Source organism: Daktulosphaira vitifoliae, unplaced genomic scaffold (genome assembly GCF_025091365.1).
Source record: "Daktulosphaira vitifoliae isolate Bord-2020 unplaced genomic scaffold, ASM2509136v1 Scaffold_1, whole genome shotgun sequence".
Classification (NCBI taxonomy): domain Eukaryota; kingdom Metazoa; phylum Arthropoda; class Insecta; order Hemiptera; family Phylloxeridae; genus Daktulosphaira; species Daktulosphaira vitifoliae.
Window position 1 is genome coordinate 3,616,000 of NW_026099572.1, and position 22,149 is coordinate 3,638,148.

The following is a 22,149-nucleotide window of genomic DNA, read 5'->3' on the forward strand; positions in this document are numbered from 1 at the left end:
TAAGAAAACTTGGGGTTATGCACCTAACTTTTACGTTTGGTAACTTTTTTTATTACGTTACATTTTTGTTAATACTTAAAAAATATAAGTTAAACATTTTGTATACTTCAATATAATACATTCCATATGAAATTTTGAAAAATTTCAAAAGAGTTTTCAATGTAAGCTTATTCAAATAGTGTAGAGGAAAATAATTTATAATTTTTATCAACAAAATAATGTCTTTTTGAATAATCGGACTTATAACTGTATGGTTAATTATTTTTTCCATTTTTCCTTTTATTGTCAATTAAAGTGATTTTTTAATGTTGCACCCTTTTATTTTAAGTAATACATTTTTTTTATTGTAGTAATTCTTTTTGTGTTAAAAATATATCTACACCATAGCGAAAAATATTCAAACGACTCTTTATTAAATTGAGATCATTTTTATTTATAAGGTTGGTGATAAAATTCATCTATAGAAAACTAAACAAACAACGTAAAATATATTTTTACACCATTAATTCTTTTAAAAGACTCGTAATCGCCTTGAAGTGAATAGAATCTTTTTGTGAAGACATTCAATAAATCAACACAATATACAATTGACAGTATTCTAAAAATATAAAACTTATGCTCTTTTATCGTCATTAAGGATACACGAGCAGTTTAAATAAAACACTCTACAACAAAAATAATGAACATTTATAATAATTGATAAAAGTTTTTAGACAACTAAAATACGTTTATATTATTTTTTAATGTCTATATGAAAAATTCAACTAATTTATTAAAAATAATTTAAATCATTATGTATTTATATTTTTAGTATCTATAAATGTTTGTTTTTTACAAAAAAATCTTATCAAAGAATAAATTTGCAATTGTACCATGACCCTGTTTTTAAATTTTTGCATAATATTTTTTGTCCTTTCACTTATTTTCATTAACTCAATTTAATTGTCATATTCAAATCTATTAGAATTCTAACTTAATTAAAAATTAATCACCCTATTATTCTTTTTGAAAACTAAAACACATCAAATTAAACAATAGAATAAAACTGAAAGACTATTTCGAAAAAAAATTTTATTGTCAGAATCAATGTATGTGAGCATAGGGCCGTATGTATACATTATTTATGAGAGGATTTGAACTATTTTCACCTTCACATTCTTATTTTTATTATAATTTGATAAGAAAAATTTTTTTTGAAATAGATGGCCTTATTTCCCCAACCCATCTTATTTTTCCTCACTTGCAATTCTGCGTCAGTCTAACTATTAGTAATAAATAAAATCATTGAAACATTAAAAACTGTGCTCAGAAAATCTTAATATTAATGTAAGTTTTTTTAAATAATAAAGTACATCACAGAGAGAATTTTTTATTTAAAATTACTGCACATAATATAGAATAAAAATTATTTTTTTGATTTATTTTAAAATAAATAAATTAAATTAAAAATATTAAACTCAAAAGCCATAAAAATTACTAAAATGTTGCGGATACGTATTTCGGAAACAATGTTACCATTATCAACGCTAAACATATACTCACTATATGAGGTCAGTAGTTTTAATTTCATTAAATTAATTAGCCACAAGTGATCAATTTTTATTATATCTTTTAAAATAATTAACAATAAAAAAATTTTTTGGTATTTTCTAGAATACAAAATAATGGAGGAGTATCACGTTTCCAAAAGAAATGGAAGAACTTAGGAATCCATTGACTATGGGTCGCAAATATTGAAAAATATCTAAGGACACCCAACTTTCCTAGGTAAAAGTTCGACACTGCCTTTACTCATATAATAATTTTGATACCCGTTTATCTTTTACTTTTTTATAAAATGTAAATATGTTCTTATAAACATTTAAAATATTTTTATAGTCTGATAGTTTTTAATGCTTTTTATGTTATTTTGAATGAGAACATTAATTTATACATATTTAAATTGTATTTTATTTAAAGTTAACAAACTAATGCACTTCTTCTGTATGATGAATGCTATATTAAGAATATAATAAATAGAGGCCACACCAATAATGCTAAATTTGTAAAAGACTCCAAAATGAGCCTTTTTTGTAAAAAAATTATCAACCCTTCTCCAAAGAAAATTCCTGACTAAAAAATAATTTTTAAAACACAAAAAAGTAATTAATTTAAATATCATTATTTTTTAAACTTAAAATCCTATTCAACAATAAAGATATTTCATAAGACAATTTTCGACAAGATAATTTGAGAGTAAAATCCAACTTTTTAGTCTTAAAAAATAATTCAGCAAGTGAATAGGGTGAAATAATATTTTCCTTAAGTTGTATAAGTTACTTTATAAATGACAAAACTTATCTAAGAATTTTTAATTAATAAGCTTAGACGTAAGCTTTAAAAACTTTTTTAGGCAAAAAGATAATAATCAACAATTAAAAACTAGTTTAACGAAACTAATTGTTTTCATATAATTGTTCACGTGTCTTTAATGTTACTAATAATTGATAATTTTCTAATCATACAGTTAAAGTTTACTGAAAACTTAGTGTATCATTCGTGAGTGTTCTCACGGGTATGGAGAGATAAGGGGTAAGGGAAATGGAACGCCCCTGAAATGTAAATAAATACAAGGCGAAGATGTATTTTGAATTGGGTAGTAAAAAATGTCTCATAAATAGCTTAATTCCAAAAATAATTTTAAAACTTCTGGCGTCAGCTCTTTAGAAGAAATAATTTGTAAGATTACGTGATTTAACTAATACACACTTCATATTTTAAAATAAATGTTCAATAAAATACTAAGTTAAATGCAGTTACTGGGTGAGGTATTTTTTAACAATGGAAGTGACACAGTATTGATTAAGTTATAATACAATGCAATATCTGTAATTTTTATTAAACTTTATCCATTCGCGGAATTATGGTATATTTATGTCAAAAACGAACACCTAATTATTTAAATAGGTTTTTGGTAGAGTTCTTCATAAAACATAAATAACGTAAATGTAGCATATTTATTTTCCCGTTAAATCTAAATTTTCTGTGTTATAATATTTTGATACAGAACGTTAAAATAATAAAAAAAATATTTACTATATTGCATTATATATTAGTAGAATTTTATTAAGGTAAATGGCAGATCACTAACGAATTAATAAATTATTTTTGAAAACACAATTTGTATATTAAATAAAAATATGAAATAAGAATTTAATACAGAGTGATTAATTTATCCATTACCACTAGAATTTTTTAAAAGTAATAATAATTCAGATAATTTTGTTTGGTTTCTTTAAATAGTATTAATTTCTCGATTTTTGAGTGTTTAATATTTTCTAAGTCTATTCTTTATCACTTATTTGGGTTCCAACTTTATTTTTTAAATGACAACATATATATTTAATTAGTTCACATAATATAAAATGATCCAACTAAGAAAATTACTAGTCGATATCAACTTTTCAATTAGTAGTTCAGTGTTATAAATACTTTTATTCTTGGATGGAAGGCAAAGCACGACAGGTTTAATTATACAGATATAAACTTATTTTTACAACATTAAACATATTGTAACCTTTATAGACCAACAAATTCATTTTAATTAAAATGAATCAAAATCAATTTTACATTAATGGCCTGAAAAATGATTTTCAGACAGATTTATTTTTCCAATTTTAACTTTGAAAAAAAAATGTACTTTAGTTTTGTTATTTACATCATTTAAAATCTTTTAATTTTGGGGATACAATTCTTTATTCAAAACTACAGTTGCAAGTTTAAAAATATTGATGATTACATAGTAGTGTACCAATGGTCTGAAAGGATCAAGCAAATCTATTTTTATAATAACTTTTTGAATGACAGCCGTTTAAAAAAATTAGTCTAATACACCAACTAATCCACCACTGTAATAAAACCTTGCAACATTACTACTTCATCACAACATCATGTCACGCACAGTATCCAAACATAAGTACACCAATCTATATACGTCCATATCGACTACTTCCACACAAACTTAAATCAGCTAAACAAGAATTTCAATGTATGATAAAAAAAGGATATGCCACCTACCCAAAGACCCATAGATAAGTCTATTACATTTAGTGCAAAACTTAATGAAGATTGAAAACTTTGTGGTAATTACTACAGATTGAATGAAATAACTGTACTAAATAGATATTTATTGCCACGCATACATGATATCACTCAATGTCAAAGTGGAAAGCGACTTTTTTCAACAGCTGACCGAAATTACAAAACGTACATATCACCAGCCTTAGCCCTAGTTATTGATGCGTCTCATATTTGTATAGGTTGAATGTTCAACAAAAAACAAATTGTAGTTGGAAATTTCTGGCTTTTTTTAAGATGTTTTAGTAGCAGAAGTTTTATAAGTTTATGCAGCTTCTAGTGTGTATGAAAAGGAATTGTTCGCAATTTATATTACTATCAAACATTTTAATTTATGCAGAAAGCAAAAAAATTGTCTGTGTATAGTAATTGTAACCATTACTATAAAAATTTTTTGAGAAAAAAAAATGTTAAAAAGAAAATAAGGTAACTGGACTACATTAGTCAGTATACAACTGAAATCAAGGATATTAGTGGAAATAATAATGTAGTATTTGATGCACTTTCTAAATTAGATCTTGATGTAATAAACAGAGATACATTCAACAGGACAAGTTTAAATTATCAAGAGTTAACAGAAGTACAAAGATGAAAAAATAAAACAGTTATTTGATTAGTAATAATAATTTTTCACTTAAATTAAATTAAATTTAATACCAGCTAAAGATATTGAAATTTACTATAATATGTCTACATTGAATCTCTTAGTTCATTCTTACTAAACAATTTTTTATTTTATACATAATTTAGCATATTCCAGTATACGTTCCTCAATAAAGTAGGTAAAAAAACTGTTTTTTTGTCACCTACTATGAAAAAGTGTGTTCAAATTGCTTTCATTGTCGTCAACGTGCAAAAATTCACAGACATGTTATCACACCTCATGGAAACTTTTATTTAGTAAGCGAAATATTTTTTTGTATACATATTGATATTCTTGGGTATGAAAATGGTATACATATTGTGTTACCGTAATCAAAACGTTTACAAGATGGTTTGATGAAGTTGTTCCTGCGGCCGATTTCACCGCAGAATCAATAATCACTGTCATATTCACAGGGAAGATTTTACTTTTTGATTACCCCTTTTTATTACCAGTGATTTAGGCACACATTTTACATACCACTTGTATTATGAGGATTAAGATCAGCAATTAAAGAAGACTTATAGTAAAAATCAGCAGAATTACTTTATGGGATAACATCTAAATTACCTGAAGAATATTTTATGTCTTCTGTTCAAGATATTGATCCATTCATAAAACTAGTTCAATTAAGAAAAACCCAGCATAGGGGGGTCACGGCACAGTGGTGACGTGGCATAGTTGGATCAAGTATAATGATATCTGATAGTGATTAAAATCACATTAAAAAAAAAACGCTTCGATTCAAATCTTTTGATAGTGTTTAATTCTAAAAAATTGGTGGAATATTCCAAAAGCTAGATGATCTGCTATTTCCTTATTAATATCCTGATTAAGATAAAGTATGTCGAATGAAAAAGGGATATAAATATTATTTCTCATAAAAAATTGTGTTGATCCATACACTTATCAATAAATTATAGCATTATAAAGTTAAAAATGTAAAAAATAAAATCGAGAATTTTCACACAAAAATAACATTTGATAGCCATTTTCACCGTGTAGACAAAATAAAGTCTTAAAGTTTTTTTTCCATAATAAAGTATATTACATAAGCTTTAATTTAAGATATATATAAAAGTGTCAGACCTTCCGGAACACTTTCAAAAGTTAAGTTGAAGAAGTTAATTTTTTGTGAAAAAGTTGTCATTTTAAATCCCCCCCTTTGGGCAGGTAAAGGGTTAAATTTATGAAAAAAATATACTAAATAATAGGTAAAGACATCAAGCATCTATATAAAAAATGATATCAAATGAAAGGGAAATATCTAAGGTTTTAGTATAAAAAAAAATTATATTGATTTGTTCATTTTTGAAAAAATTATAGAAGTTTTAAGAAAAAAAGTGAAAAAAATTACAAAATTTACCGATTTTTAAATTTGTAATTTTTTTGGATATTTCCCCCATTTGCGGGGAACGAGGGAAAATTTTTCAATTTTTAAGGGTAATGTTTTCAACTAGATACGATTTGTGATCATTTGACGTATTGTTGAAAGAAATCTGTCCAGTGAGAGCTGAGAAAAAGTGGCAACAGACATAAATAAAACACATCATGGTAAAATTAATACCTTCTCAGCTTTACACCGAAGCTAAAATAAATGGTGTCAATTCGATCAGTTCCAAAGAAACATCATGATAAGATAAATGTTTTATTAACATTGATAAATAAAACATTGATCTTGTTGTATGTACACGAGTGTTCATGAGAATTATTAGAGTAAAACGGTTATTAAAATAACAATGTGAAAGATAATTATTACTTTAAAAACTACTGAAATGGTCAAATAATGTAAAATTCATTACAATAATACTTCGTTGTATTGTAGTTTTATACTTGGGTTAAAGATATTTGTATTCGTTCAATTTTAATTCTTTTATTATTCAAGTTTTTAATCGTCTTTAAAATTAATTTTTATTTTATTTTTCAGGGGGTTTCATACTTGAAATACGAATATCACTCTCAAAGTACAGTAATAATTTTTATTAATAATATATTTATTCTGTATATGTGACCTGTATAGCTCTGCAGAAAACGCAGAAACTCAAATAATATAAGAATTAGGTTACTTAGTTAAAAAATAATCAACTTTAAAACATAAATTATTTTTAAATTTGAGTTCTTATAAAAAAAAATATGAATTAATTAGAAAAATAAAATAATTTCATTATATGATATAACTATTTTTAACTTATATAGGTTAATTTCTTAAATACAACTCATAAAGTATTTTTCAAAGATAAGAGACAATAATTTATTTATTTGTTTGCAATAATGATTATCGTTTGTTGAACTACTCTATGAGAAAAATGAATTTTCTATTATCATCTCTTACAATTTTCTTTTTTTAAACCGCGAGATAAGTATCTTTTAAGTTAAATATAATAAGTTTAAAATAAATAAATAATATATATATATGTGTGTGTGTGTGTAATAAATATCAATAGATAACTTACCTAGGCTTTTATAAATTTTAATTCCATTGCTGATAATCAATAGAATCATTTTATAGTGTTCGCTTCTTATTTAAATAAATGCTTATTTTTTCATCTCTCTTGAATTTGAAAGAATCTTAACTCCTTTTAAATTGAATAAAACAAAATACTTTTCCTACAAAAAATCTGGTTATTAAACAATCAACATTTTTTTCAGCATATTCTTGGTATAAAAATAAATGTAGGTTTAATTTAATTTCCAAAAATCACTTCCAAAATCTACCCTAAGAAATAATTTCTATTGCAATAATCTTGATATTTACTATGGTTCATAAAAATTAATTAAATTTTTATTTGATAATTTATTTTACATTTATATGATAAAATCATTTAATAAAAACCCAACACAGTGGGGTCGCGGCATAGCGGGGACGTTACATTGTTGGGTCTATTATAGATTTAATCTGACAGTGATTAAAATCACTATCATATGAAACGCTTCGATGCAAATCTGTAGATAGTTTTTAATTCAAAGAAATTGATGGATAATTACAAAAGCAACATCAACTTCTATTTCCTTAATTATACCCAGATTAGTAATTCTTTTAATTATATATTATATAATTTTTTAAATTAATTGTTTTCAAATTATTATTGATTTTGATTTTTAATATATTAAAAGTAATCATTTTGAACCTACTGTTTTTTGTCCTTTAAAATGAAAGTTTTAATAAAACAATAATTAATTTGTAACCATAACTTTTAGTTCAACTTGCAAGTTTGAAATTGACATTATTAAATAGAAAAAAATGAAATTGTTAAGATTAATAGCAATCAGGAAATTTTATAATTACTATTTACAGTACATTTTTCAGAAAAATTCGATTTTTTTAAATTTTTATCGTAATAGATCACTTAAATAAAAATCATAGTAATCATTTCTAATTAATTTTTGGTGTTTAAAAAGATTCTACAATGGAAATTTTCATAATTTAATTAATTTTAATGATAATATATCCAAAAAAAAACAATAAAAAAAAAGTTGTTAAAAAGATTTACTCAATTGAGCGTATTATAAAATTTGATTATTATTGTAAAAATCTATCGTTAAATTCAGGTGAAACTAAAAATCATTTTTTTTTAAACTTATGATTTATATAGCAACATGTTACAAAAAAATTTGAATATTATATACTGGTAGTAGCACACACAAATAGAGTTAAAAAATTAATAAATTACAAATTAAAATTATTTACTTTTGTAGTTGAATACTTTTATCATATCAAATCTAATTTGACAATAAATACTTTAAGAATATTAGAAATTAATGATTTTAATTGTTTTTATGGAAAAAGCTGGTTAAGCTACTTTTTGTTTGAATAAGGAAAATTTTTTCGAATTTTAAGAGTAATAACTTAAAGTAAATTCGAATTGTAATCATTTGACGTATCGTTGAAAAAAGTAGGTCTAGTAAGGGTTGGCAAAATAAATCGTAGCCACAAAAAAAACAACATAGTAAAATAATATTAACATGAATATAAATTTCTTTTCACAGGGAGAGACTATAGTGATAGGATCCTTTATATTTATTGAATCTAAATGAGATAAATATCAAAAAGTTGCTATTATCAATCCCCCTAGTGAGCTGAATAAGTGTTAGATTTTCAAAAAAATTATATCAAATGAAAGGGAAATATCTATATTTTAGTATAAAAAAAAAATTATGTTAATTTGTTGATTTTTGAAAAAATTATGGAAGTTTTAAGAAAAAAAAGTGAAAAAAATGACAAAATTTACCGATTTTTAAATTTGTAATTTTTTTGGAGATTTCCCCCATTTGCGGGGAACGAGGGAAAATTTTTCAATTTTCAAAGGTAATTTATTTGACTAGATACAATTTGTGATCTTTTGACGTATTACTGAAAGAAATCGGACCAGTGAGAGCTGAGAAAAAGTGGCAACAGACATGTTGTCAGACATGACAAAATTAAATGTTGTTAAAATTTTTTACAAAATATAACTATTTACCTAAACTATTTTTTGTATACATTTATATTTAATGCAGGATCTAATTGCCAGTTTCTCTTTTAGATGAACATAATAAAACATAAAAGTCAAAATTTTAAAAGGGTTACTGGTCATGATTTTTTTAACAAATCAAAGTGTATATTTTATACTTGGACATGTATTATTCAATGAATACAAAAACATATTAAAATTATCTCATTAAATATAAAGTTATTAAATTTTTTTTAATTATGATTACACGTATCCTTAAAGAATAACTTATATAGTGTGTTTAATAGTGTAAAAATTCATTTTTTTGAATATCGTATACTTATCATTGAATCCAATTAATTAGAAGCATATTGATACTATTATTTTTTTAAAAGAAACACAAGTTGAACAATATATTTCTTTAGGTAAAAGTTAATAGTAAGATTTATATTAATAGTTACTAAGTAAAAAAATAGGTTTTATTCACTGTAAACAAAAAACTTTTATAATATTATTACACTAATAAAGTTTTATTATAATTCCCTGGCGTTTAAAATTCGTATCTCATAAATGAAAAAAATCATATAGCTTTAAATGGTATCTTTTTATATCATACATATTTATTTTAATTCTTGTTTTATTGCATAAACCTTTTATAATTTATCATGAACATTGGCGCATTTTATAGTTAATTACAAATTTTTAATACATTCATAAGTTTAAAGTTAAACAATTTTACTTTACTAAATAAAGATAACTTAACTACCATATAAAATGAAAACAATTATATTTGTCATAACTTTTATTTATAAAAAATTTGGATTCCTATTTATTTTTTAATTAAGACATTTAAAAATAATTAAATTTATGTCTTTTTGAATGTTCTTCATCTTAACTTTTTATATTAAAAATAGTTATTTAAATTATGTAGTTAAAAGCTGTACAATTTCATACTAAAAATAATTCTTAGGCATTATTTTGTTTAATCGAGTGTATCATGTGAAAGTATCTCTTAACACTCCGGTTGTTATGGTAGTACATTAGCATCTCAACTACTAAAAATGAGTAAACTAAATATGATAAAAAAATTTAAATTATATGTTTTTTATGATGTGATATTCTTATTTTAATTTTTAATTTACAAATCATATTGGATTTAATAGTTAAAATAAATGGCACCTATACCGGTATTATGTATATATATATCGAACAAAATAAACATTTTAGATGTTAATTTTTTTAATATCATATGACCACAATTCTTTTTAAGATCAATATTTTGTTTTTGGTAGTAACATAAAATAAATTTTCTTTTGATCTTATTGTGTGGAAAAAGAAAAACATATTTTTATTGTATACTGAAATCCACATATGATGCATCTTTAAATTTATTTTATAACGTGATGTTTGTTTAACTATTGCTTAATTAATTAGGTTATTTCTTTGAGAACTTTTAAATTAAGTTTGCACAGACTTATTTTCATCACTATTATATTTCATTTATAGACTTTTTACATCTGTTGTTCAATAAAAATTATCATAAGGCAAATAAAAAATAAATCTGCTGAGTACACCTCTTTACTTAACTATCAAGATTTGTAATATTTTAATGTTCGGTAAAACTTTCTAATTAAAAGTTTCTATTACTGAAATTTACTATAAAATTTTTTGATTAAAATGTTTTTATAAAAAACAAACATAGCACTTATATATTAAATTCAATAATGTCTTTAATTATATAGATTGTAGTTCTTTTCTGAAAATTCTGCTTAAAATAATACATAATACTAATGTAAAGAATCGCTAGGACTACCCACTCGATTAAAAAAATTCCTTATAATATAATGTATTAAAAATGAATCACAAAACAAAATAAACAACTAATACTTTATAACATATTTTAGAACTTAAGATCCTGTGTTTCATCTAAACATAAAACTTTTTATATCGTTTGAATTTAAACTTTTAGAAAATATTATGTTATCAAAATATAAAGCCAAATATTATGAGAATAATTAATTTTTTTTACTTGATAGGAACATTATAAAAAGTATTATAATTAAACAATTATGTATTTTAGCAAAAAAAAAAAAATGTACCACTTTTTAACAAGAAGAAAATTAATAATTTAACATTTATTTTTGGTGGAAATAATGTTTGGATAATCTTATTTTATTTTTACAAAAATTTCAAGTATTGCAATTGTCATAGTAATGTTTTTCTCGTAATATTGTTAAAAAGTTATTTCTTTATTATTCTGGAATTCAATTTCAGGAGGATTTATGAGTGAAAGCATAAAAGCGTAAAAATTCATTTAAAATGGTATTAACACAGCATAAAGACCAAAATAAAATTAAAAAATAATAAATAAATAAATGTTATAGTAGATTTCTAAAAAAAAAAAAAATTTAATTTCACTGGCTATCATAATTTTTTACATAAATGTTTAATTAACTTTATTAAATAAAATTTAAAAGAAAATATATTTCCAAAAATACACAGCTTGTTTAAGTATTTTCAAAAAAACCTTTTTTTATTTCATCTATTTTATTACATTTACACTTTGTACAATTACCACATAACATTTAATCTTACATCAGAATATAACAAACATTAAGTAGTACCATTCAAGAATGATTTAAATACAATCCAATTCTTTCAAGCATGATTCAATATCAATTGTATTTAATGAATTATATTGAATTATCTCAATACACATAAAAATGTACGCGTATAAAAGGATCTTTACAGGTTATATTGTTAATTTTATCTAATCAAATAGAAAAATATGAAAATGCAATGGAAATCATAATGACTATTGATTATAAAAATAAAATTTATTTTAGTGATACTGTCAGTTTAGCTAAAAACTATGTCTGTAGACAATTCTATCACACCGTTTTTCTACTTAATAATGACATATATTAAAAGTTGTATTATTTATAAGATAATATCAAAGTTGTCTCTTATGTCTTTTTTACGAATTTAATATTGTATAATGATGTTTAGCGCAGTTAAATATTTGAATAGATGTATGTTGACACAAAACTTAGTAATGATTTCGATTAAAGATAAATTCACATCTTACAAAATTTAGGATGAACTTTAAATATTTTCTAATGAGACGTTTCTACAAAGCGAAAATCTTTGTCTTTGTAAATCTAAATTTAATCCTTTCATAAAACCGAACATCTAGTATTATTCTATGATTTAATTCTACTGAAAATATCAACATGTTGCTTTTTACTAATATACATTTATTAAAATTGTATTAGATACAACAAGGAGATTTGAAATAACTTTGCTTAACTATATAATAGAAAACAAAATTTTTAAACAAAATACAAAAAACTTTTGTAACCAAAGTATTTGATGTTGTTTAAAATCTTATTAAACTCTAATTTATTATATTTGTAACATTGTAATATTTTACAATTAAAAATATTTAGATTGATCCAAAACAAAAACAATTTAATTAAAAATTTTAACTGTTCTAGTCGAAAATATTTTAATCTATTACTATGTTTTGAAAATTATGATTTTCGTACAATAAATAATTCTCACTAAAGATACTTACAGTATTACATTTTTATTCCAGTTTATAGAATTGGTTATGAACATGGAAATAGAACATTACCATGATCGCCTGTATATTAATGGCTGACATAGACTTTTAGTCTTTTGATCTCAATACGTTACAAGCGACGTATCTAGTTACACGTCGATCATTTATCCTAACCTCTCAATAAAAATCCGGAGAAAAACATCTTACCATTAAATCTCCTAGTAGCCCACATTATTATTCTCATCAAATGAACACACTAGATAGATTGATTTCACTAAATCACACAAACTAAATCATTTGAAAATTCTTTAAGCCGTCGTAGCGGTCAAATTATAATTAATTTTATGTATTGATACCATGAATAGGACGTTATGTTTTATTTCTGCTATTAAAGTTTTTAAAGATAAGTCGTTTATATTAAAATATTATAGTTTGAGTTAAAGAAACTCAAAAAACACAATATATAAATAATACTAATTAAAAATAAACACATAAAAAATTGTTATTATCAAATATTAGAGCTTTGAAAAAACTGATTTTTGTAAAAGTACACAGAGTAAATATAAATATATCAATTATTTACTTTTTAACAAAAAAATTCAATCATTTTAGGAATTATTTTCTTTGTGAATACATAAACATTTAAAATAACTAATATCTGTGATGTTTGAACATGGTCTTTTTAAATATTGTTGATTGAGTATATCAATCTAGATATTTCAATACTATTCTGTTTAAAATATTATCATTATAAAATATTAAATGACTTTTAGTCTAGTTAAAATAAATATAGTGTTCTCCAAAATCTCCACTGTACACATATCATTTCGGTTTAAATTATTTTAATTTATCAATTTATTGTATGTTATAATATGAACCAAATATCTCAACGAATCTTAGTTCTATATACTCTTCACCAAAGTTTCTCTCATTATAATCATAATTAAAAAAAAATTATTTTATGTGACGCATCTACGCAACAAAAATGAGAACAATGATTTCTTATAAATAATTGTTTCCGATTCATGACTGTCACGGTTTTATGAAATACAGACGTATTGATCAATGAACGTGCGTTTTATACTTTGAGTTATATAGGAACAAAGGAATAAAAAGTATCCCATCAAAAACGCAATATAACGATGTATAACAAATTTAATAACACTGTAAGTAAATTTAAATTGAAAAACGCATGATAAACTACTTAAAAAAAGTATTTTTCCAATAAATGTAAATCGAGAAATAAAACATCTGTGATGCTACAAAATAAAAGCGATTATAAAAATTTGATAATTTTATCTAGACGCCTAAGTTTTACAAAAAAAAAAAATTAAAAGAGAACTTATGAACACAAAACTATTTAGGGATACTTTTAGCTATGTTAGTCCTTTGTAATTATAATTTTTTTTGAATAATAGAAGTTTCTCTCTAACATTTTTATAGTACTGTGGTGAATTCTGTATAACTATTTTCCCTGTGTGTAAAAATTCATCCAAGTACATCGCAAATTAATTCACATAGATATCACAAAGAATAATCGAGTATTTTATAACTATATTTATACAATTACAATTAATTAATTATTCATATATAATTATTTCTCGGTAAAGTAATAAATTTTATAAAATGTATTATAATGGGTAGTATGAATAATCAAAGTAGATAATTAATTTCCGGAATTAGCATCTAAAATTAATAGTTTAAAAAATATTATTGACCAAGTTTACAGATTTTAAATGAAACGCTTTCAGGATCTAAAAAAAAATAAGAACTAATATATTACACTGATAAAATTTTAGTTATATCAATAATATTAAAATATTAATATATCTGTATGTATTCAAAACCGTTTAATAAAATCTTGGTATATTTCTCAAGCGTAAGAAAGTAAGAAATAAAACTATCCTACAGAGTTAGGAAGTAAACTTATTACTAGGACTATCATCAATTGCTTTTTCTGTTTGGTCCTTTTTTTTTAGTTGGTGTGGTGTTTGAAGATGTAAATATTTCTTTTCTTTCATAGAAACTTCAGAATAATCAACTTGAATTTTTAAAAATTATCACAAAACTTACCAAAATACTGAGATAAAACCTGAATGGGATATGAATGCCAATCATTCTTTGGTTGAGTAAAATCTATAATTATGTTCTTGACATTTTTTTTTTTTTGGCCACTTACAAAAAACACATTTTTCTACAGTAAATAATCCATTTAACTGGTATTATGGAATATTTATTTTTTATTATTAACTAAAATAAAACATACAGTATGAAACATATAACTGACAAATCCATTTGAACAAGCTAATTAAAGATTATTTAATCATATTATATTTATTAAAAACAAAAGTATCCAACATAATATTTTATCACAACTGTATAAATTGTTATTAACTTATAGAATTGATCTATAAAATGTAAACAATAAAAATTGTTTGTTGACCCGTGTTATTTATGAGGTTGTCATAACATATAATAATAACGAATAAATGCAAATGAAAAATACCAGTGAAAACTATTTAGAATGATCTTGAACATAATTCCTTATCTAAGGTATATCCGCTCCCATAATAAATTTAATACCAACTTAATAAAAATTTATCAATTGTGGCTAATTAATTAAATAAAATTAAAGCTATATTAAAAATATTATTGATTTAAAAACTAAAAAATATTAAACTCAAAAGTTACAAAAAATCACGGTAAAGTGGCGGATACGCTAAACTATCCTCGAATTTTCAGTAATTTTTGTAGCTTTTGGGTTTAATATTTTTTTTCTTTTTAAATTAATAATATTTTTAATATAGTTTTAATTTTATTTAATACTAAATCTATCTAGGAAAATTTCTACTGGTGATATAAGGTATTATATAAAATACGTGCACGATTTAAGCTTCCGGTTTTTGAAGACTATACAATGACAATGATTAATGAAATTTTATCAAACCAAATACATATACTATATTTTGAAGTCATAACGCTACAATAATTTTTAATTAAATAATCACGTTTTTTGTTATTGTTATTACTTTTGCAGTAAAATTTTTGATTTAATTTTATAATTATACTAAGACATTTCTAGGAGCCGTAGCTGGTAATACTTAACTGGAAATTCTAGTAGAAGTTTTACCTAAAAATCTGGCTATGAAACGTAACCAGCATTGTGACATCGATAAACTTGCCGTGGCTCTATTAATTTGAAACTATGGGGGTTGCTTTGTAGGCGGTAACATACGATAAGGTTGTGTTGACATTTAGTTCAGAGATACTCCATACATTCTACACAAGAGCATATTATTTTGTCAACTATAAACATTGATAATAGAATTAAAACATCGAAAAAGTAATATTTTTTAGAATATAGTATTACAACGAAACACGTCTTTGAGTAAAGAACTTGTTAGCTAGTCATTAATGACTGAGATGTACCAATCTCAGTGCCAACTTAAGACGTGGAAATTACTGTTACACTATTCTAGAATAATAATAAATAAAATAAGAGGCTAACTTAAATAGGAGCTATTATGGTACAAAAATGCAATAGTATACGAGGAAGGTACAAAAATATTATTTCTATGTGCGTAATTATTCAATAAAAACTTAATGAAATACAATTCATACAGCACTAATCTAATCTAAGTGAAAAATATATCAAACAGCAGTAAATATATATGGACTACAAAATGATAAATTTTAATTATCTTAATTCATTTTAGCTATATTTTAAGGGTTAAAACTAAATCCAAATAAATCTTCTTGACTTTTTAAAATTTTTCTTTATAATAACTTAATGCCAAACGTTTAGCCAAACGTAATTTTTCCAAAAACTATTTCACGAATATCCTAGTAAAGAAAAAATGTATAAGTATACTATAAAATTAACAAGTTATTCAAAACAAAAATTTTATATTTTATATCCACAATAATTGTCGATAACATAAATAAGATTTTCTAAATGCACGTGTTTTATTAATTATTACAAGAGAATCTATTATTTTTAAACTCATAAAGACTCCTAATATCATAATATGAACTTTTTACAACATTTATTTGTTTGCTTTTTAACTAAGAGTTTTCTATTACCCTCATTCAATAATGCGATTATTAAAATCTCAAAGTTTACAAGATTATAAGTAAGTATTCAATAAAATTAATACTATTTGAAAAAAATAATTTATGCTACTTTATACTACATATCTTACATAAGATTCAAATATCTCGTCAATTATTATTCCTTAAAACCATCATTTTTTAAATTATTAAAATAACAGACTTAATTTTTTATCACTAAATTAACATCTTAATCATTATTATTCGACGAGATATTTTAAGTATCTAAATTATTTATTTATTATTATAATGATATACAGGGTGGCCCACTACTCACTGACAACTTAAATAACTTTTGATCCAATTAATATTTTTAGCTGATTTTTTTTTTTAAATAATAGTTATACGTTAGGTCCATAGCTATATCTCAATAATTAATTTTTTTACATTTTATTAAAAATATTATTTATTTTTAAATTTTAAATAAAATGTAAAAAAAAAATCTAAGATAGCTATTTTGTAGAGTAGAATTTAAGAAAAATTTTAGTAAAAAAATATCTTATTAATATTGAGTAGTAAATATTCTGTAGCGTTTTGAAGTTTGTGAAAATTTGAATTTTCATGTATTATTTTACGGTATTAAACATTGAAATACGTATTGAGAAAAGGACAGAAGAAAACGCTATCTTTTCATGATTACTGTGTATACATATGATGATAATGTGTATACATTACAAACTTGGCATTAATACCATGATAAGAAATTAGATAAGGCAATTATTACTTATCACTCTCATTCAAAAGTATATTGAAAAGATAGCGTTTTCTTCTGTCCTTTTCTCAATACGTATTTCAATGTTTAATACCGTAAAATAGTACATGAAAATTCAAATTTTCACAAACTTCAAAACGCTACAGAATATTTACTACTGAATATTAATAAGATATTTTTTTACTAAAATTTTTCTTAAATTCTACTCTACAAAATAGCTATCTTAGATTTTTTTTTTACATTTTATTTAAAATTTAAAAATAAATAATATTTTTAATAAAATGTAAAAAAATTAATTATTGAGATATAGCTATGGACCTAACGTATAACTATTATTTAAAAAAAAATCAGCTAAAAATATTAACTGGATCAAAAGTTATTTAAGTTGTCAGTGAGTAGTGGGTCACTCTGTATATTATAATTTTAACTAAGAAAATACTAGTTAAGTATTTTTAACTGAAAAATACATTAGTATAATAATAGCATAAACTTAATTAATCTTATAAATCAATTTATCTTTGAAAAAAACGTTTTTCAATACTATACAATCGAGAAATTTATTTTTAAATAAAATAAATCCTAATAACTTTTTTAGTAATTACCAACGACGTCGTATCATTCAACAAAAAAGTTATGAGAAAGAAGAGTTAAACAAATGAACGTTTTTTTCTTCTAAACTTATTTTAATCGGTTCATAAATTGCTAACTGTATATTCATTTGAATTGAAGTGATGTTTTTCATTATTTATAGGTACACTTATTTTATCGGCTATACTAGTGGAATAACAATAGTACTGATGCTCCGTCAAATTATAAAGTATATTGCGTTCTTGATTGCATTTGTTGTCAATAATTTCTAGATAAACATACTTGAAGTTGTATTCAATGAAATTAATTCATTTGAAGCTTGTTGACTTATTATTAATATTTCATGAAAACTAATTATGAGTAGTAGGGTAGCTTTATCGGTGAATAAACAGTTAATAATAGGTAAAGATTTATTTTTTTAAATCCTACCTTAATTTATATTTTTTTCTGCTGAAAAATTCTTCATCATTCAATGGCGGTTATTTCTTGCGCGGGATAAATGATCGCCTCCATCGATTGTACCTTTTTCTAAATAGTGTAATAAAATAGTACATAGCGCATTATAAATTACATTTTATATTTTAATTATTTATTGGTTCAGATAATATTTATAATAAAGAAAGGTATTCTGTTTAAAATATGTATGTAATTTTAAAATATTGAGGAAAATTATATGTTCGCACATATTTTATATCTTGAGGCTGCTAAATATAATAATGGCCTTTTTGTTAATAGTTAATGGAAAAATTAACAAAAAAAAAATATAGGGTTGTTAATTTATTACTCAGTGATGTTTAAAACCATTTAATGCGCACCTATGGGTTGGTAAAGGATTTCCAAATTTATTATACTACGATTTTTTTATTTATAATTTCGTCTACTTCTTAAAAGTCATTTATAACATCCTCTAGATATAATTATTATTAATTTTAACATTACTTTTAATATATTATTTCATGTTAAAAATCAGAATTTTCAAATGATTGGGCTACATTAAGATATTTTCTTTGATATAAATAATTACTCCTTATATTACATATAAGCTATATATTAACTACTATTTGCCGTAATCAGATTATTTGGTGATTATATACTGGTAATTATACCCTACACATGTTTGATTGATAAATTATAATAATAAAATGTAGGTTCTATAAAATTAAATAATCTGCCTCTAGAAAATAACCTTAGATTTTTTCATTCCATTTTGAATAATGAAAAACGGAAGCACAGTTAGGGTGGCGGCACAGTGTAAATGTAGAATAGTTAGAACAAGTATAGTTGATATCCGAAAGTAATAAAAATCACTATTATAAAAAGCACTTGGATACGAATTTGTAGATAATGTTTGCATTTGAGAAATTGGTGAATTATTTCAAAAGCAACATCTGTTCCTATTTCCTCAATTATATTCTGATTAGTAGTAGTCTTTGTACATACGTATAATATATGAATACATTATTAATGAAATACTAATTATAGTAATTAAATTTATTATGAAATTGATAATCAATAATTTAAATATTGTAATTTTTACGGATAAATTGTAAAAAATAATGAAGTAGTTGTATTTTTTGTTATTTTAATAGCAAACGTATATAAAAATTGAAAAGCTTCATGTAAAACTTTTCAGAAAATAAATGTTTATTAATTATGAAATACACTGGTCTACATCGAGTTTTCATTAGAGTCAAATAAATTTTTTTCACTGATTTTGAATATGAAATTATATTTTTTGTACCACCTATAATTTTTAAGATGATAACTAATTAGTAAAACACTAGTATTTACGTATAAAAAAATTGTAGATTAAATTTAATTCAACAACACGACAGCAGATGAAATCAAAGTTGAAACTAGGCACGGAATATTTCTGAATATCCATTTTACATAACACCAAGTGTTTCACAAAAATGATCACTATAATTTTTATTGAATTTTTTTAATTCTATAAATAGTGATTTAACGAAATTTTGAGCTTTTATCGTAAATTTACTTCACTTATTTAGCAATCAAATAAGTTCCTCAACGCGTATCAATTTGAAAAATACCATTATTTAAATCGTCATAAAGTGTATAAATATGAGGTGTTTATTTTACCTCTTTATTAGCGAAACAATCTTTACAATATAACAATAATTTTTATTGTTATATTGTCGAGTGAATGTACATCTTTGAGTAAAAAACATGTCAGGTAATCAACCATTAGTAACACCCCGGTAAAAATTTTTTTTTTTGATTATATGTTATTAGGTCACGTTCCAGTTTCTTTTAAACCTGCATGTGGAATTGTCAAGGAAGTGGGATTATACCAATATAGTAGTGCACATTCGTTTTATTTAGGTATTTTTCAAAAAGTTAAAGCAATATAAATTTAAAAATATTAAATCCAGAATTTCAACAAAAAAACGTATTTTTTTTTTTAATTTGATGTTTGTTTTCATTACAAAGATAAGATGCGGGGACTAAGTTTTTGATTTAAATTGAAGTGTATTACATAAGCTTTAATTTAAAATATACAAAACAGTGTCAATATTTCCGTATAATTATCAAAAGTTAAGTTAAAATATTAGTTTTTTGTGTAAAGTTATAATTTTGAATTCCCTCTTGTTATCAGGTAAAGAGTTGAATTATAAGAAAAAGTATACCAAATGACAGAAAATTATTTACGGTATCTTTAGAAGTAAATATATTTTGATTCGTGTATTATTTTGAGAATGTCCTCCATTTAAGGGTTGTTAATGTAGTGTTCAAAATGTAAAAAGTAAAAAAAAGAAATTTTTTCAATTGTTGAGGGTTATTTCTTTGACTAGATACTATTTGTGATCTTTTGTTATGTTGTTGAAATAAATCCGTTTAGTGAGAGTTGAGAAATAATTGTAACAGACACAAATAAAAAATAAATAAACACATTGTAATAAAATTAATACTTCTCAGCTTTGCATCGAAACTAAAATATTATAAATTGAAATGTTAACTTCGATTTTAGAACATTATTCACATACATAAATTTAAATGTTTAAATGACAGTTCTATAGTTTTTTTTAATTCAACTTCAAATGTATTTTAATTATCTACATAATTAAAATTCCTGAAAAACAATCCTTTTTCAATTTTTTACAAAGCAAATAGTTTAAATATCGTTTTATTAACGAAATTAAATGTTTTTTACTTTTGTATTTTTAAATTAAAAATTCATGGAATTGGTTGACTAATAAGGTGAGGTTAATGAAATTAACTGTGTAAAACTCGATTGATCATTACCCCTTTTTAGCAAAAAAAAAGTTAAACCGTTTATTGTAATTGTCTTTTTTCGATAATGAAAATAACAATTAACGCTTTATAGTCTTAATTAAAAATAATACCGAAATAATGTGATAAAAAAAAAGAAGCGAGGCTTCTTGACATAATTGACTTATATTCAATTTAATTTTGAAAAAACAAAAGAGAATTGTTTCATCATTTATAATGAGAAATTTTGACAAAACATTATTTGTCTTAGTTTAGATAATTTAATTAATTAATAATTAAATTAATTTATAAGTTTTTAATGAATTACATAAACACTAATTAATTGTTTTGTATACACTTAGATAATGATTAAAATTATTATATACATTTAGAATCTGAGGAGGTATTATACTATAAAATGTTACTATATTTTTCTATGACGAATAAACTACCACATAATGCTTTTGAGTGGCTTTAAGAAAAATATTTTTTGTTGTATTTTTCAAATAATCCCTGCCATACGCATTGTCCAAGTAAAATTGATGTTCACCTTGATGGCAGATCACTACTCTTAAAGTCATAACCTTCTTCACTATTTTAATGGGTTACTTCATAAGTCATATTTTGAGTCTTAAATATTATATCATTTTTTCTTAACACAATAAAATAATCATTATTAAGAATTATGTAAGTACAACTTTCTCAGATATCAACCTATTTTTTTACTAAAATAAAAAGTAAACGGTAGTAATTA

The 22,149-nt window shown here is 23.1% G+C and overlaps 1 protein-coding gene and 1 long non-coding RNA gene across 15 annotated transcripts in view; one reads left to right on the plus strand and one right to left on the minus strand.

The window, feature by feature from the left end:
- Window positions 1-22,149, plus strand: part of LOC126896385 (neuropeptide CCHamide-2 receptor-like) — a 68,424-nt gene that overhangs the window by 32,146 nt on the left and 14,129 nt on the right. For 6 of the 9 annotated variants that reach the window (XM_050669115.1, XM_050669119.1, XM_050669121.1 and 3 more), the window contains one exon: window positions 1,654-1,767. The exons of 1 other annotated variant lie outside the window; for it this stretch is intronic. The gene's annotated coding sequence lies outside the window, so the exon portion shown is untranslated. Of the gene's footprint in view, window positions 1-1,005; window positions 1,551-1,653; window positions 1,768-6,686; window positions 6,724-22,149 lie in introns of those variants that run through there. 2 more of the 9 variants (XM_050669117.1, XM_050669124.1) reach the window with 2 other exon arrangements.
- The window catches only part of LOC126896395 (uncharacterized), a 43,255-nt gene that overhangs the window by 11,799 nt on the left and 9,307 nt on the right, over window positions 1-22,149 (minus strand). For 3 of the 6 annotated variants that reach the window (XR_007701842.1, XR_007701841.1, XR_007701838.1), the window contains exons 2-4: window positions 18,179-18,692; window positions 15,885-16,597; window positions 7,213-7,366 (exon numbers count right to left, since the gene is read on the minus strand). This is a non-coding gene — a long non-coding RNA (uncharacterized LOC126896395). Of the gene's footprint in view, window positions 1-7,212; window positions 7,367-14,554; window positions 16,598-18,178; window positions 22,121-22,149 lie in introns of those variants that run through there. The other 3 variants (XR_007701843.1, XR_007701840.1, XR_007701839.1) reach the window with 3 other exon arrangements.